This window comes from Corvus hawaiiensis, chromosome 17, assembly GCF_020740725.1.
Source record: "Corvus hawaiiensis isolate bCorHaw1 chromosome 17, bCorHaw1.pri.cur, whole genome shotgun sequence".
Classification (NCBI taxonomy): Eukaryota; Metazoa; Chordata; class Aves; order Passeriformes; family Corvidae; genus Corvus; species Corvus hawaiiensis.
The window spans coordinates 15666687-15679451 of NC_063229.1; the positions used below are offsets into that span (position 1 = coordinate 15666687).

A 12765-nucleotide genomic window follows, 5' to 3' on the forward strand; every position below is an offset into this window, starting at 1 on the left:
AGCAGAGGGTCCGGGCCGTGACCGCCGGCTCGGCATGTGCTGGAGCCGCGCGGAGCGTTCCCAGCCCCCCTGCCAGGACCAGGGGGGTCGGGGGAGGGAGCGCCGGAGAGGAGGAGGGAGGGAAGGAGGGAGGGCGAGAGGAAGGGAAGCAGCGAGCGGGACGGAGCCCTCGGCATCCAGCGGCAAACAAGCGCTCCGGAGCCGCGGCTTCCTGGAAGCGGAGCCCAGCTGGGCGGCAGGCAGCGGCGATAAGCGGCGGCTATCGGGGCCCTCCCGGCCGCCCGGACCCGCCGCCACCGCCGCCACGGCAGCGGAGCCGAGCCGCGCCGGGGAGCGCAGGTAGGGCACACCTGGGCACGGAGCAGCGCCCAGCGGGGCTCGGGGGGCGCGGGGCACCGCACCGGCACCGGCACCGGCACCGCACCGGTACCGGTACCGGCACCGGCACCGGCACCGCACCCGCACCGCACCGGCACCGGCACCGGCACCGGCACCGGCACCGCACCGGCACCGCACCGGCACCGGCACCGCACCGGCACCGGCACCGCACCCGCACCGCACCGGCACCGCACCGGCACCGGCCGGCAGGTGAGGGCTGCGGCACCGACAGGGCACCGTCACCTGTCGGGGATCCATACGGACACCGACGGCGGGACTCGGTCAGCCCTGGGGCAGGCGGGCATCTGTAAGTGGGCAAGCTTCAGAGGATGCCAACATTCCTGCAGAGGCTGCAGCCGCGCAGAGAGGCTCGGTAGCTTTTGGGCCGGGGTAAGGGCATTCCCGGCAGGGAACACCCCGGAACCCCCCGGCAGGGGAGCACCTGGCTGCAGCAGGTGGGACAGTAAGAGGAGCAGGACGAGGTCTATGCCATCCCCTAGGGTTTGCCTTTTGGAGGTCGCTGTATGGGCTGGCTATATTTTAGTTAACTCTTTTTGTCTGTGCAAAGATTACATTTTATTTGCTTTTTTTTTTATTGCGTATTCGTATAAATACAAGTTGAGGTTTTGGGTCACAGCCCAGTTACATTTTGATCGAGAGTTTAATTTCCCCTTTTAAAAAGTGCTTTAAATAAGTTGGGCCATATGGAAGTAGAGTTGTTCATCAACCAAAGAAACTCGAAGGAATTGGAAAAATAAGGTTACATATTTCTGGAGCCATTTCTCGAGTATAGAACCAGCACCAGTACTCAAACTCCTGATTCAGTCATTTCCTTTGTTGGGATCAAGACTTAATCCATCCATACCTGTGTTTTCACAGCTGCAAAATGGGAGCTACACCTATTGATGAGGTGCTTTACATATCTTTTTTTTGAAAGCCCTTAATTAAAAACAAGAAAAGCAGAGGAAGATCATTTGCAAGGGTAGTAAACAGAGCAAAATGTGTCTGAGGGAATATTGCATGTTGAATGGAGAGGCACATGTGAGAGACATGCAGTGGCTAAAGGAGTGGGCAGTGAGAAACTCCTCTGTTGTGTTCCTGTGTCGTGCAGTTCATCCCTTCCCTGCTGCTGCTCTGAATTCTGCGCAGTGAATGACAAAAGCACCACGCGTAGCAGTGCAGGAAAAGCTGCACAAAACCTGCCAAAATGGGCTGGAGCTGTTGTGGAGTGGCAGGCCCAGCCTCTTTATGCCCCAGGTCTGGAGAGAAACGTGTGAGATAGAACACGTGTGAGCTGGTAGTGAACAATTAACTTGGCAACGTTCTCCTTCAGTTAGAGTCTGGATACCCTCTGGAGGAATGAAAGCGCTTCCCGGAGATGGCAGGTCCTGCATGCTGACCCCGTGCTCCATTCTGGAGTCAGTCAGGAGCTGCAGGGGAGCAGTGGCGTTCTGTTCACAGCACGGAGCCAAGAGCGTGGAGACAGAGGCCAAAGAGGGAGTTATGTAATGGATTCCCTAAGAGACACTGTAAGGATGGGATGGTTTCCTTCTGTCAAGACAAAGAGCAGCTGTACGGTTGCTCTACAATGTTCTCCCTAGCCCTGGGTTCCTTAGGAGCAATATAGGCAGGGAGTTGGGATCCTGTAACAGCACATCCACCAATGTCACTTTATTCCCTTCCACAGCTAATTCCTTCAGAAATACTCCTTTGGCATATCCTCATAAAGAGTCTGAGAAGTGGAATAGAGCCACTCTGGCTAGAAAGGGAAACCAGACTCCATCTGTGGGGAGGGGAAAGTTGTCATCCTCATGTGTCTCTTTCTCAGGGGTCTGAGGAGTGACAATGTGGGGTTACAAAGCACCAGGACAAAACAGAGGCCCTGGGTGTAGAAAGTTATCCAGGATAAAGCAAGGGAGGGGGAACTTTCTCAGAAGGGTTATTAATTTGTTCCATTTGGATGAAATAAATAGAAAGACTGGAAGTGAAGGAGATAATTTGTGTAAAATAGTAGGTTTAATATTATTTCAATCTGCACACTTGATCTTAGCCAAAAGGCTGAGAAAGAGGGAGCAGACAGAGTTGAGTTATCCAGACTGTGTTGGCCAGAACTGGATTTTGGAAGGTGATTGGCTGGTGACAATCCAAAATTATGGACATCAAGTCATGCAAAGGACATCAGCCAGCCTTTAATGGCTACAGGTGCTCAGGGCCCTGGCTTTAATTCCCATCCTCAGATGCTGCCTCCGGAAGCACAAAAGGGACATACATATTTATGAAATACCAGGTTTTATCCTCTTTTTTTCAACTTTTCCATTTCTGCTGCCAGTTTATTCTCCCTGAGGACAGACTGCTTTAAACCAGTATGTCTTCAAAGATAGAATGCCTGAAAACTATCTTTTTTTTTCAATTCAACTTTTTTGGGCAAAAACTTGGTTTTCAGACAGACAAGGAATTTAATCATCAGTAATTTAGAAGATCAGAACACTAAGATGATTCTGTCATTAATACAGAAATGCCCTAAGTGTAGTTAGCAAACATATTTATATGTAACTGCTCTAGATGTGAATTTAGCTGTTTCCAATTAAATTATAAAAACTACTTTATGGAGAACATATGCAATTATTATTGGGACAATAACTCTGTCAGTGATATTTTATTGCTCATCAGATACGTTCTTTCCATGAATCCATCCCTGATCTGCTTGATGAAGTAGCAAAAATCTACTTCCATTATTTCCATAACATAAAATCTGTTGGTACTCAAGAGCTTGAAGAGCCCAGGGATGAATGTTTTGGGAAGAACTTCCCCATGGAAAGGGTGCTCAGGCCTTGGCAGGGGCTGCCCAGGGAGGTTTGGAGTGCCCATCCCTGGAGGTGCCCAAGGAAGGGCTGGAGGTGGCACTCAGGGCTCTGGGCTGGGGACAAGGTGGGCATTGGGCACAGCTGGGACTCCCTGGGCTGGGAGGGCTTTTCCAACTTTAAGGATTCTGGGATTCTGGGAGGGGTAACTCATCCTGGGGCAGCTTTGGCCTCCTGACCTATCTCACGTGTAAAATAGTGACAAGCCAGCAATGCCTGTGCAGTGCTGGGAGATGAGAAATCAGCATCAATCTTGCTCCATTACATAGGGAGAGTTATGTTTATGATTAGGGAATGAACCTTGTTCCTCTTAGCTGAATAATTTATTTATTTCACGCAGTAGGAACAGCAGTAGCAAAGCACTCATCATTTTATTTTCAAAAACCCCTGGCTTCTAGACTGTGTTTACCATGAGAGTTTTCTCTAGCCATTGCTGAAATGTTTTAAAACTTGCCATTTTAAGCTATGCATAAATAGGCATAGCTGATGTTCTGTGTGCCTGGGAAGGCAGAAAGGGTGACCTGATTACGTGTGTTCACAGATCTCTGTCTGCTTCACATTCTTGCAGACAGAACAACAACATAACTTTCTTCTTTCAGGATAGTTAATGTTCTGGCCCGGAATTACAGCGCCAGATGTGTTGCCACAGAAACAATTTAAAGGGAGAAGGAATTGTGAGCAAATTGGCTTTCTTGTGGAAAATGTTTGAGAGCTTCTCCTTGGTTTCCCTGTTTCTATCTATGTGTGTGCACAGCAGAGAATAAGGGGACAACTTTGCTTTTGTTTCATACATCTGCTAGTGGTTTAAAATTCTCTGTTCAGGGTTGAAAATTGAAAAATATTCTATTATGGGCATGACTTACGTACCTCAGAGACATTTTTTATTAAATCCTGATTCATTTTTAGAAACCTTTTTCCTTTGAAAATGTGCAGTGTGCTAGCTGATTTACTTACCTCCACTTGCAACATGCTTTGCAAAATATTTCCAGTCACAGTTGTTTCTGTGAAATTAAGAAAACATTTGACTTTATAAAGTTATCCCAGATTTTGATGCTGAGAATTAGGATCACATTCTCCTTACTACAGTTGACATGCTGATGAAAAGAGGGAATGTTTACAGGAAACATTTTGATTTAATCTTGCCTAGGAAGCCTTAAAGTAGCCAAAGCCCTTGATTTTAGCTAGCATTTCTTTTTCTCAAAACAGTGGATACTTTATTCAACATACTTTTTTGTCAACTATTATGAAAATATTTGTCTGAACAAAATGCATTGTGAATTACCTTAATATGTCCTTCTTGCATTTTTGACCACAGCACAGCATCTTCATCCTACAGTTTTGCATTCTGCTTGGGGAGAGTAATGAAAGAAACATCCAGGAAGGTCCCAGCTCTGGCAAAATTTTAAAAAGGCCACAATCCACACATAAAGAGCTTTGTTTCCACAGTTCTTTGTCCTTCATGCATTTGGGAGGTCTTTGTCCCTGCACATTTTGAAATACTGCTGGCTGTGGAACTGAAAGAGCCATAACTGGTTTATCTTAGCAAAAGCTAAGGTGACGTTTGGGTGTCTTTGGAGTGATGGAAAGACCTTGCCATATGCACTTGCATGCGCGCTGCTGCCATGGTTTGGGAGGGAATAGACACAGAGTTATCCGAGGAACCTCCTGTCCTTATTTATGTGTTTAGTATTTCCCTCTGTGAGATTTATGATTATTAAATCTTTTTTCTTATAGCCAGAGTTTCAAATGCCCCTGGGTTTGGAAATACACAATTTATTCCCTTTTTTACTCATTTTTGTACAAATCTGGGATCTTTTCCTTTGACAAAAACTGTTTATAACAGAAATATATTCAGGTATCCCCGAGTTAGGAGCAGTTGCTTATGCTTTTGAAAACAGTTTTCCCTTATTTCAAGTGTCCTGCCGGAGTTCTGGTTTGAAATCTCTGGGCTCTGGAGCTAGGCTGCATGCCATGTCCCACATCGGAGTTCTGGCAGCCTCACAGGCATCTACATCACCCAACAAGATCTGCCAGGCCGATAAGAAATTCATTTCTCTCTTGCATTCCTTCTTCAGGCACAACTCCAGCCCTGGGTGTGGAAGGAATGCAGAGCTGGGCCTAGAGCTTGTGTCTCCTCAGGTTAGAAATGAACTTCCAGTGTGAAATGTGGCTCTGAATCTGCATCCCTGCCTCGCTGGGAGACCACAGGTATTTGCATCCAGGTTTCTGGTTTGGGAGCTCTCTGGGGTGGAATCAGCCCTTATGTTTACAAGCTGATCCAAAGGTGCCCTTAATTAGTTCACATCTCTCCTGTTTGATCCCATGAGAAGGTAGCTGTTGGGGTCCCTCCCCTGCCGTGTAGCCCTGGGAGAGGGGCCCTGAGGGCACAGACACGGGGCTTCCCTGCCCCTGCTCAGCCTCGTTCCCATTGGTTGGTTTGTGCTCCCTGCGCGGGCAGAAGGACCCTTGGTCCCGTGACTGGAACAGTTCCTGGGCAGAGCCCCGGCCATGCGGCTGGAGAAATAAACATCTCTGAAACAGCTAGCAAGAATCTGTCTGTCCATATATATTTCCTTTCCACGGGACTCCTGGTTTGATATATGCGTGTTGCAGTATCCCCACTGCAACAGGTAGCTTGGTGTTTCCTTAGGCAGTAGAGCTTTCCCAGACAGACATTGTAAACTAGAAATATAGGTACTTGTAATTTTCTTAAAAACCTCCTTTGGGCCTGAAATGTCTTGTGCTTGGTTTCAATCCAGTATTGACTAAGACTGGAAAGTGTGAATAATGTCAGTTCAGCTGTATTTGAGTGAATCAAATGAATTTTAAAACTATGTACTTTCCACTTATATTTTTCCATAATTCTCTGCACTTACATAACCTCTGTTTTATTATTGAAATTGCTACAGACTTGAAGAGGGAAATATCATTTCCCAATACTGGGCCTGAACAGATAAACAGGGAGGCAATTCCAAGGCCTCAGTGTGCTTTAAAATCTGGATGTTTGCTGCTTTGATGTTGGCATGAATGGGTTTGTACTTCTACTAGTGCAGAAGAAACACCACCTCAATAACCTTCAGTTTCCCTGTGCACTGAATTTCTGAAATGTTTCCATTATGTAATTGAAATTTTACAAAAAGAGTTTAGAAAATTCCTCCAGATTATAAGGAAGGATTTTGTTTGATGAGATCTGTAAAGTTAAAATAGTAGGCTGGGGCTTTCTAAAAGAACTGGCACCTGTGGATATTCCAAATGCAGCTGTTTGAGCAGCCACTGCAATCCAGTGCATGGACATGGCTGAGAACTGATCTATACAGAAAGTTCATTGGCTTTTCTACAGTTTGGAAGATAACTGGTTTGTAGGAAATTAGTGACCTGGTTTTTTACAATGGGAGGCAAAAGAAGAGCAGTTGCATTGGATGGATCACGTGTGAAAATGCCTCGCCCTGAGTCCATCAGTAACACAGTGTGGTGTAAGTTGGTTGCATGGATCTCTGTAACTGCACATCTCTTTGTGCTGTCAGCACAGCCCCAATGCCCGGACTGTGTGGAAATCTGTCACTGTGCATTGTCTGAAACGGAGCCCCAGACGCTGAGCTGGAAGGTGATGCCCCCTCTGAAGAGCCCTGGCATACAGAAATACTCCTTCAGTTAGGCACAAGAGCCAGAGACAATAGAGCTGTCCTTTGTGTAACTCTGCTGAGGTCACTGCAGCTCGTCCCTAATTCCACTGAGGCCGACTTGTGCCTCTCCCTTTTTCTGAAGGGTTCACATGCCAATGTGTTGTGCAACAACGTAATTTGTTAACAAATAAAGAAGAATTTAAATAACCTTAGAAAATCAGTGCGGGCATCCCAGCTGCCTGCAAACAAACAGCAGAAGTGCAAAACATTTAAGTAGCAATGCAAAGTATCTCAAAATTGCTTGAGCTTGGGTTCTTCAAGAACAAAAGCACAACTGTAAGGAGAACATGCTCTGCAGGAGAAGGCTTTGGGTGAGAACATACACTGCATCTTCTGGTAAGGTCTCCAGTTCAGACATAATTTCTGTGCTGTTTTCTCCAGAGCTGTAATAACACATGATGAATCTTTTCCCCATGTGTGTATGTATGAATTTGACTATGTTTAGTTTCATTTAAAGCAATAAGCGAGGATCCTTTGACCTGTAATTGTCAAATTATGTTTACAATGCAGTAAAACTGCATCTTCTTGTAAAATATCTCTTGTGAGTAAGCCAAGTTATATGGAGCAAAACTCCACTTTTCTGTTAGAACATTGAAGCACTGCCTGCCCTTGCTGCTGTAATTGTGTCAGAGTCTGGCTTTCATCCTGGATCTGTATTAGTGTATTGCTGGAATCACTTGTCAATATGTTTTGTATCTGAATGGCCATTTCTGAATTTTGAAGATCACCCAAGGGTGACTTTCTGCCAGGAAGGTCTCTGGTCTGTGCATTCGCCGTGGCAGTTCTGCAGAGGATCACCAGTGGGAGTTCAGAAGATCTCTGGTCCATAGATGCTGAGTAAACCAGTCCAAAGTCTAAGAAAAACTCCTTGTGATGCTGAAAAATAGGAAACACTAAGCAGATGTGTTAGCTGCAGTAAAAGCTTTGGGTCCTCAGGGAACAAACAGTTGGGTTCACAGACTTTGAAGAAGTCTGAGACAGAGAGCTGATTGACTTTTTTTTGTGCACAAAGCTGAAATGCATTTTCATGAGTGACTCTTGCCATGTTTATTGATGGTATTCATAACATTTCAAGGGACCTTAAATTCCATTAGCTTTTGGCTTAAATGTTGAAGTGGTTTGATCTCAACTGATCCTGCTGAACAACTTTTGCTTAGCACTTCCAGTTGTGTCTGCCTTTTTTTTCCAGTGAGTAGCTCTTGTGTGCTTGGGCTGGGTGTTCTGGGGTGCCTGACATTTCTAGGAATTTGTTATCTCTGGCAGAGGCCTCATTACTGTCAGTCATTGATAAGTGGGAAAGTAAACATGTTGCTGATGAGACAGTGCATCTTCAATGGCTGAGCACTAGTCTGACTTCATTGCACACAGTGGTCCTCCAGAGAAAAAGTCTTCTACCACTCATTAATTTAAAAAATTTTCTTGACTGTATGATTTTGGCTATAACTTACCTACTTCTTGCTCCCTTCTAATGTAGAGTTTTTTTCTTGTTTACAAAGTCACATTGGAGCCATCACTTTCTAGTCTTGCTAGAAACGCTTCTGAAATGTGTGGCAACTATTTAACTTTTAATGAATACGAAAAGGGAGTTTTCACATGACCAAACAGATTCTTTCTATTTGCTGACTGTGAAAGACTTGAATTAAATAGCAATAACAAAAACACAGGGCTGCAGAAAGGGAGTTGGTAGAGGCCAAGGCAGATCTCAGTCAGTTATTCTGATGGATGGCACAACCACTCTCCTTTGGAGATGTGCTCTCAGAACTGGTTTTGTGAGCCCTCCCTACCAGACTTGCAGGAAAACAACTGCTTTAGAGAAACCACTTGAAACAGTCCTTGCTAGGATGTCTTCTGTAGGCCAGAAGAGATTTAAGGGGCACTCCAGGAAGTAGCAATCACTGTAGGTTTTGTAGTGTTTCCGGGGCAAATGATGCCCAGAAGTCAGTACACAAGTTTGCCTCCTCAGATTTTATAATTTTATAATACAGAGAGTACTGCTGTAATTCTGTTTAGGCTTGAAACAATCCAAAGCTGTCTTCTAGGCAGGGCCAGACTGACAAAACTTGAATATCTGGTTTAAAAGCAAATGTAGTCCAGTTTAGACTGCATTTTCCTCAACTGCTCACTGCACCATTTGTATCCTAATGCACATTAGTCTTTCAGCTGTTTCCAAGCTATCTCCTTTTGAATGTTTAATATCTAAGAACCAATTAGTTCCATTTTGTTTTCTTTGGATAGTTTGCAATTAAACATTCTTTCAAGTGGGCTTTATTTAGCTAATTCCATCACAAAAATAAGCTCCAAGGGAATGAAGAGAAGTTCAAGCCAGCCAATGTTTATTTTTATTATTAATAATTTATATTATGGGAGTCCCCGGGGGAACCAGGGCCCCACTAAACCCAGTTTCCCCTGCATGTAATGACTGTGTCTCACAAGACTTTATTCAGCAGAAGATTCCTTTTGGCTGCTGTGGCACAGTGTGGGGGACCTGCTGCAGGGAAAGGACTGATGAAGAGCACATAAAGACAAATCAAGAATCATTATTTTAGAGAAGCTTAAGCTAGGCACCAGAGGGAGAATCTGAGGCATCTTTTCTAAAAAAGAAAAAAAAGGCCATGCTTGTGTATTTTTCCAATTTGAGTGCCAAATCATGACCTTGAAGGTCTTGTTCATCATCTCTGAAATGATGGTAATGCTCCCAGTGACTCTGATGGAAGCAAGACTGGGCAGAGAAGTGATGGTCCTAAAATCTTATCTCTTTCTGAACTAGCAGCAGAGGACACTTTATATTTTAAAAACACACTGATGGGCAAAGCTGGTTTAAAAAATGTTCTTGTTTGGTCAGATTTCTATCAGAAGTTATGGTTTTCACAGCGTCTGGTCCTCAGTAATTGGTCTGCTTTTTGTTTTACAGAAGTCTTGAGAGAAGTAATTTAGGGTCCCTTGCCAAATTCAAAGGTGACACAGAGCCAGCCCCTGGCTTTCTGTAAATGGGTTGAACAGAGTTAGAGCAGCTCCCATCACCTGAGGGATCCTGCTCTCTGTGGGATCCCTGTGTGAGTTAAGAGGTAGCAGTGACGTTGGGATGAGCAGGGCTGTGGGGTTCAAGTAAATTTTCCTGCTGGAGGAATTACCATCCTCCTCCCTTTCCTTTCTGTGGAAGCTTTGCAGCACTCTTTCCATAATTCCAGAGGCAAGATCTAGACAGGAGTTTTCCTGACCATATTCCTGTCCTCATTAGTTCAGTTTAAAGGGGGTGAGACATCTGGTTCCAAGTACAGGTGTGTGGTTAGGATGGAGGGCTTTTTCTCTCCACAGAAAAATCACTAAATCTGGCCATTTAAGACAGATTTTATAGGAGCTAGAGCTGGGCTGTGCAAAGTTCACCTCATTAAAAATAAGCCCAAACCAAATAAAAGCAGAGAATAACAGCATAAAAAATGTAGGCCATGAATGTCAGAGCATGTGTATTAGGAACTGGTAAGAAGTGAAGGGAAAAGTACAGATATACCCACATAGATTCAAAGGTCTTGTTTTTTTTCCATGAGTAAATATTTGGCTTTAAAGCATAAACCTTTTTTCGCTTCTATTTCTCTCTTCTATGAAATTCTATATACTTTTCCTCTTTTTCCAGTGTTCATTGGGATACTGATCCTAACTTAGCAACTTCATTACTTCTGTGGCACAAGGTTATCTTGGTAACATTTATGGGAATAAACCATGGTTGCCATAGGAAGCGGGCTGGATAGATCAGTTCTTAGTAAGGGACAATTTTCCTGGTCAGACAGGTAAGTGGCACAGTTTGTCCCACTTCAGAAGCACCAGGATATTGTGATTCACAGAACTCAGTTTTTGAAGATAACAAATTACATCCCATGTGCTGTTGGACATCAGATTTCCCTCTTACTGGAATTTTGTCATCTGATTTGGTTAATATACCCTTCTCAGTGTAATAATCAAAGCATTTGCCTGTCCATCATGGTGGCTGCTATTGAAACTTAGCCTTGGGACTTTCCACAACCCTAAGGCTGAGATAAAGGACCTTTCTTATGTCATAATTAACCTGGAGATGGGCTCCTGCATGACAAGGCTGGCTGGAGACATGATCACACCTGATAAGTCTGTTCGTAACACACATTCAGGCATAGGTTGGGGAAAACAAGGAGAATGAGGTCTGTATTACAGAGGAAGGATCCTTGGGGTTCATAATTAATAAGCAGGAATCTCTCAAGGCCAGAACTGGTGTGATTCAGTGCCAGGCGAATTTTCTCTTGTCCCAAATGGAGGAGCCTGCTCCTCGCTTGTAAGCTGCTGTCCCTCACCTGCTCCTCCTCGGCAGGAGGCTGGGCTGCGGTGCCCTTCCAGCGGGGCTGGCTGCGCTCTCCCGCTCCGCCAGCGCTGGAAAAGCTGCGGGTCGGGCCAGCCTGTGCAGCCTGGCGCACTCCTGAACCCCCGACCCAGCCTTGCAAGTCTGTCAGCAAGCTGGAAATTGAAACCAGAGGAGCACAGCAAGGCCTGTGCTCGTAAATCAGCTGGTAATGGGTGAATCGTCCTGTGCCTCCCCCAGGAGGAAAGGCAGAGTCCGTGGAGGAGCCCCCAGCACCTCGGAGAGCTGGCACGGGAACCAAGGGCTGTGCCACGGGCTGCCAGAGGATGGAAACCAGGGCTTGGTTATGGGCAATCGCTGCGGCTTTTCTTAGTCCAGCGTTGCCAAAACACCCCAGTGGGATTTACAGCCAGCTGTGATTCCCAGTAACACATTTCCACGAGGGCAGGGGCACAGTCCATGGGGTGATCCATGCTGAGCTCCCCGGGGCTCGCTGGCAGCTGCTGCTGCTGCTGGGAGGCACGAAGTGGCCACGACATCATGTCTTGGAAAATAATTTCCAGGCCATTAACTAGGTCAGGCCAACTTCTGCTGCCGGATTCTGCTGGGAATCTGGAATAAATGGCTGATTAATTTCCTCTGGATGTGCACACTGTCACTGAGAACAGAACTTGGAGCTGCATGCTGAGATGGAAAGTGATTGGAAATACAGGAACACTTGGGGTGCAGGCTTGAAAAGCAGCTCATCCTGGACTTGAAATCTGAGTCCTGTTTTCAAAGAACCCCCTAGAAATGGGGCCATCAGACCTGACCTCCAGCACAGGACAAGCTGTCTGAGAGCACTGCCTGTGATATTTAAATTTATTGCTGCCTAGGAAGCCTGGACCCCAGAATGCCATTTCCAGAGGCTGGCATGAAGCTATGGGAGGGCCTAATGAGTAAAGCAATAACTTGGATCAAAGCTGTTTATCTGATTTTCTTTTAATGGCTTGAGTATGGCTAGGAGGAAAGTATGCAGTATTTAAATATATATTCAAGAGTTAAATCTGCATAGATAAAATTTGCAAAAGTACCAAAACTAGTTACACACTGAATTCCTGCCTTTCTAAATAACGCAAGCTCTGAATATAATTCTTATTAAAAATCAATTGAAGTAGCTCCTAAGAGCCTAAAGTACCTATGAGAACGGGATTATATTCCTGAATCACTTGACATTTTCAAAATACGACGTGACAGATGTAAATTTGGTGCAAAGTAAAGGGCCCATCTCATAATCTGAGTTAAACAGGCTTGGGTCAAGAAGTTCTGTGGAACGTGTGCAGCTACACAGGGGAGCAAAAGCTTCCATCTGCAGCAAAACTGTGATGTAATTACTCATATTGCTCAATCTTAACCCAGCAGAAATGCCTGATGAATGGGTGGAAGCTATTTGTGTCCCTTCTCTCCCTTTTCACAAATCTGTTTGACCAGATAAAAACTCAATATCAAGCACACATTTCCCATGTCTGTATGTCCCATG

The 12765-nt window shown here is 45.3% G+C and overlaps 1 protein-coding gene across 7 annotated transcripts in view; it reads left to right on the plus strand.

The window, feature by feature from the left end:
* The first annotated feature begins 215 nt into the window (after nt 1–215).
* RIPOR3 (RIPOR family member 3) overlaps nt 216–12765 on the plus strand; it is a 42350-nt gene continuing 29800 nt past the window's right edge. For 4 of the 7 annotated variants that reach the window (XM_048321974.1, XM_048321979.1, XM_048321981.1 and 1 more), the window contains exons 1-2: nt 262–339; nt 5315–5447. The gene's annotated coding sequence lies outside the window, so the exon portion shown is untranslated. Of the gene's footprint in view, nt 340–603; nt 686–5314; nt 5448–12765 lie in introns of those variants that run through there. The other 3 variants (XM_048321980.1, XM_048321975.1, XM_048321976.1) reach the window with 3 other exon arrangements.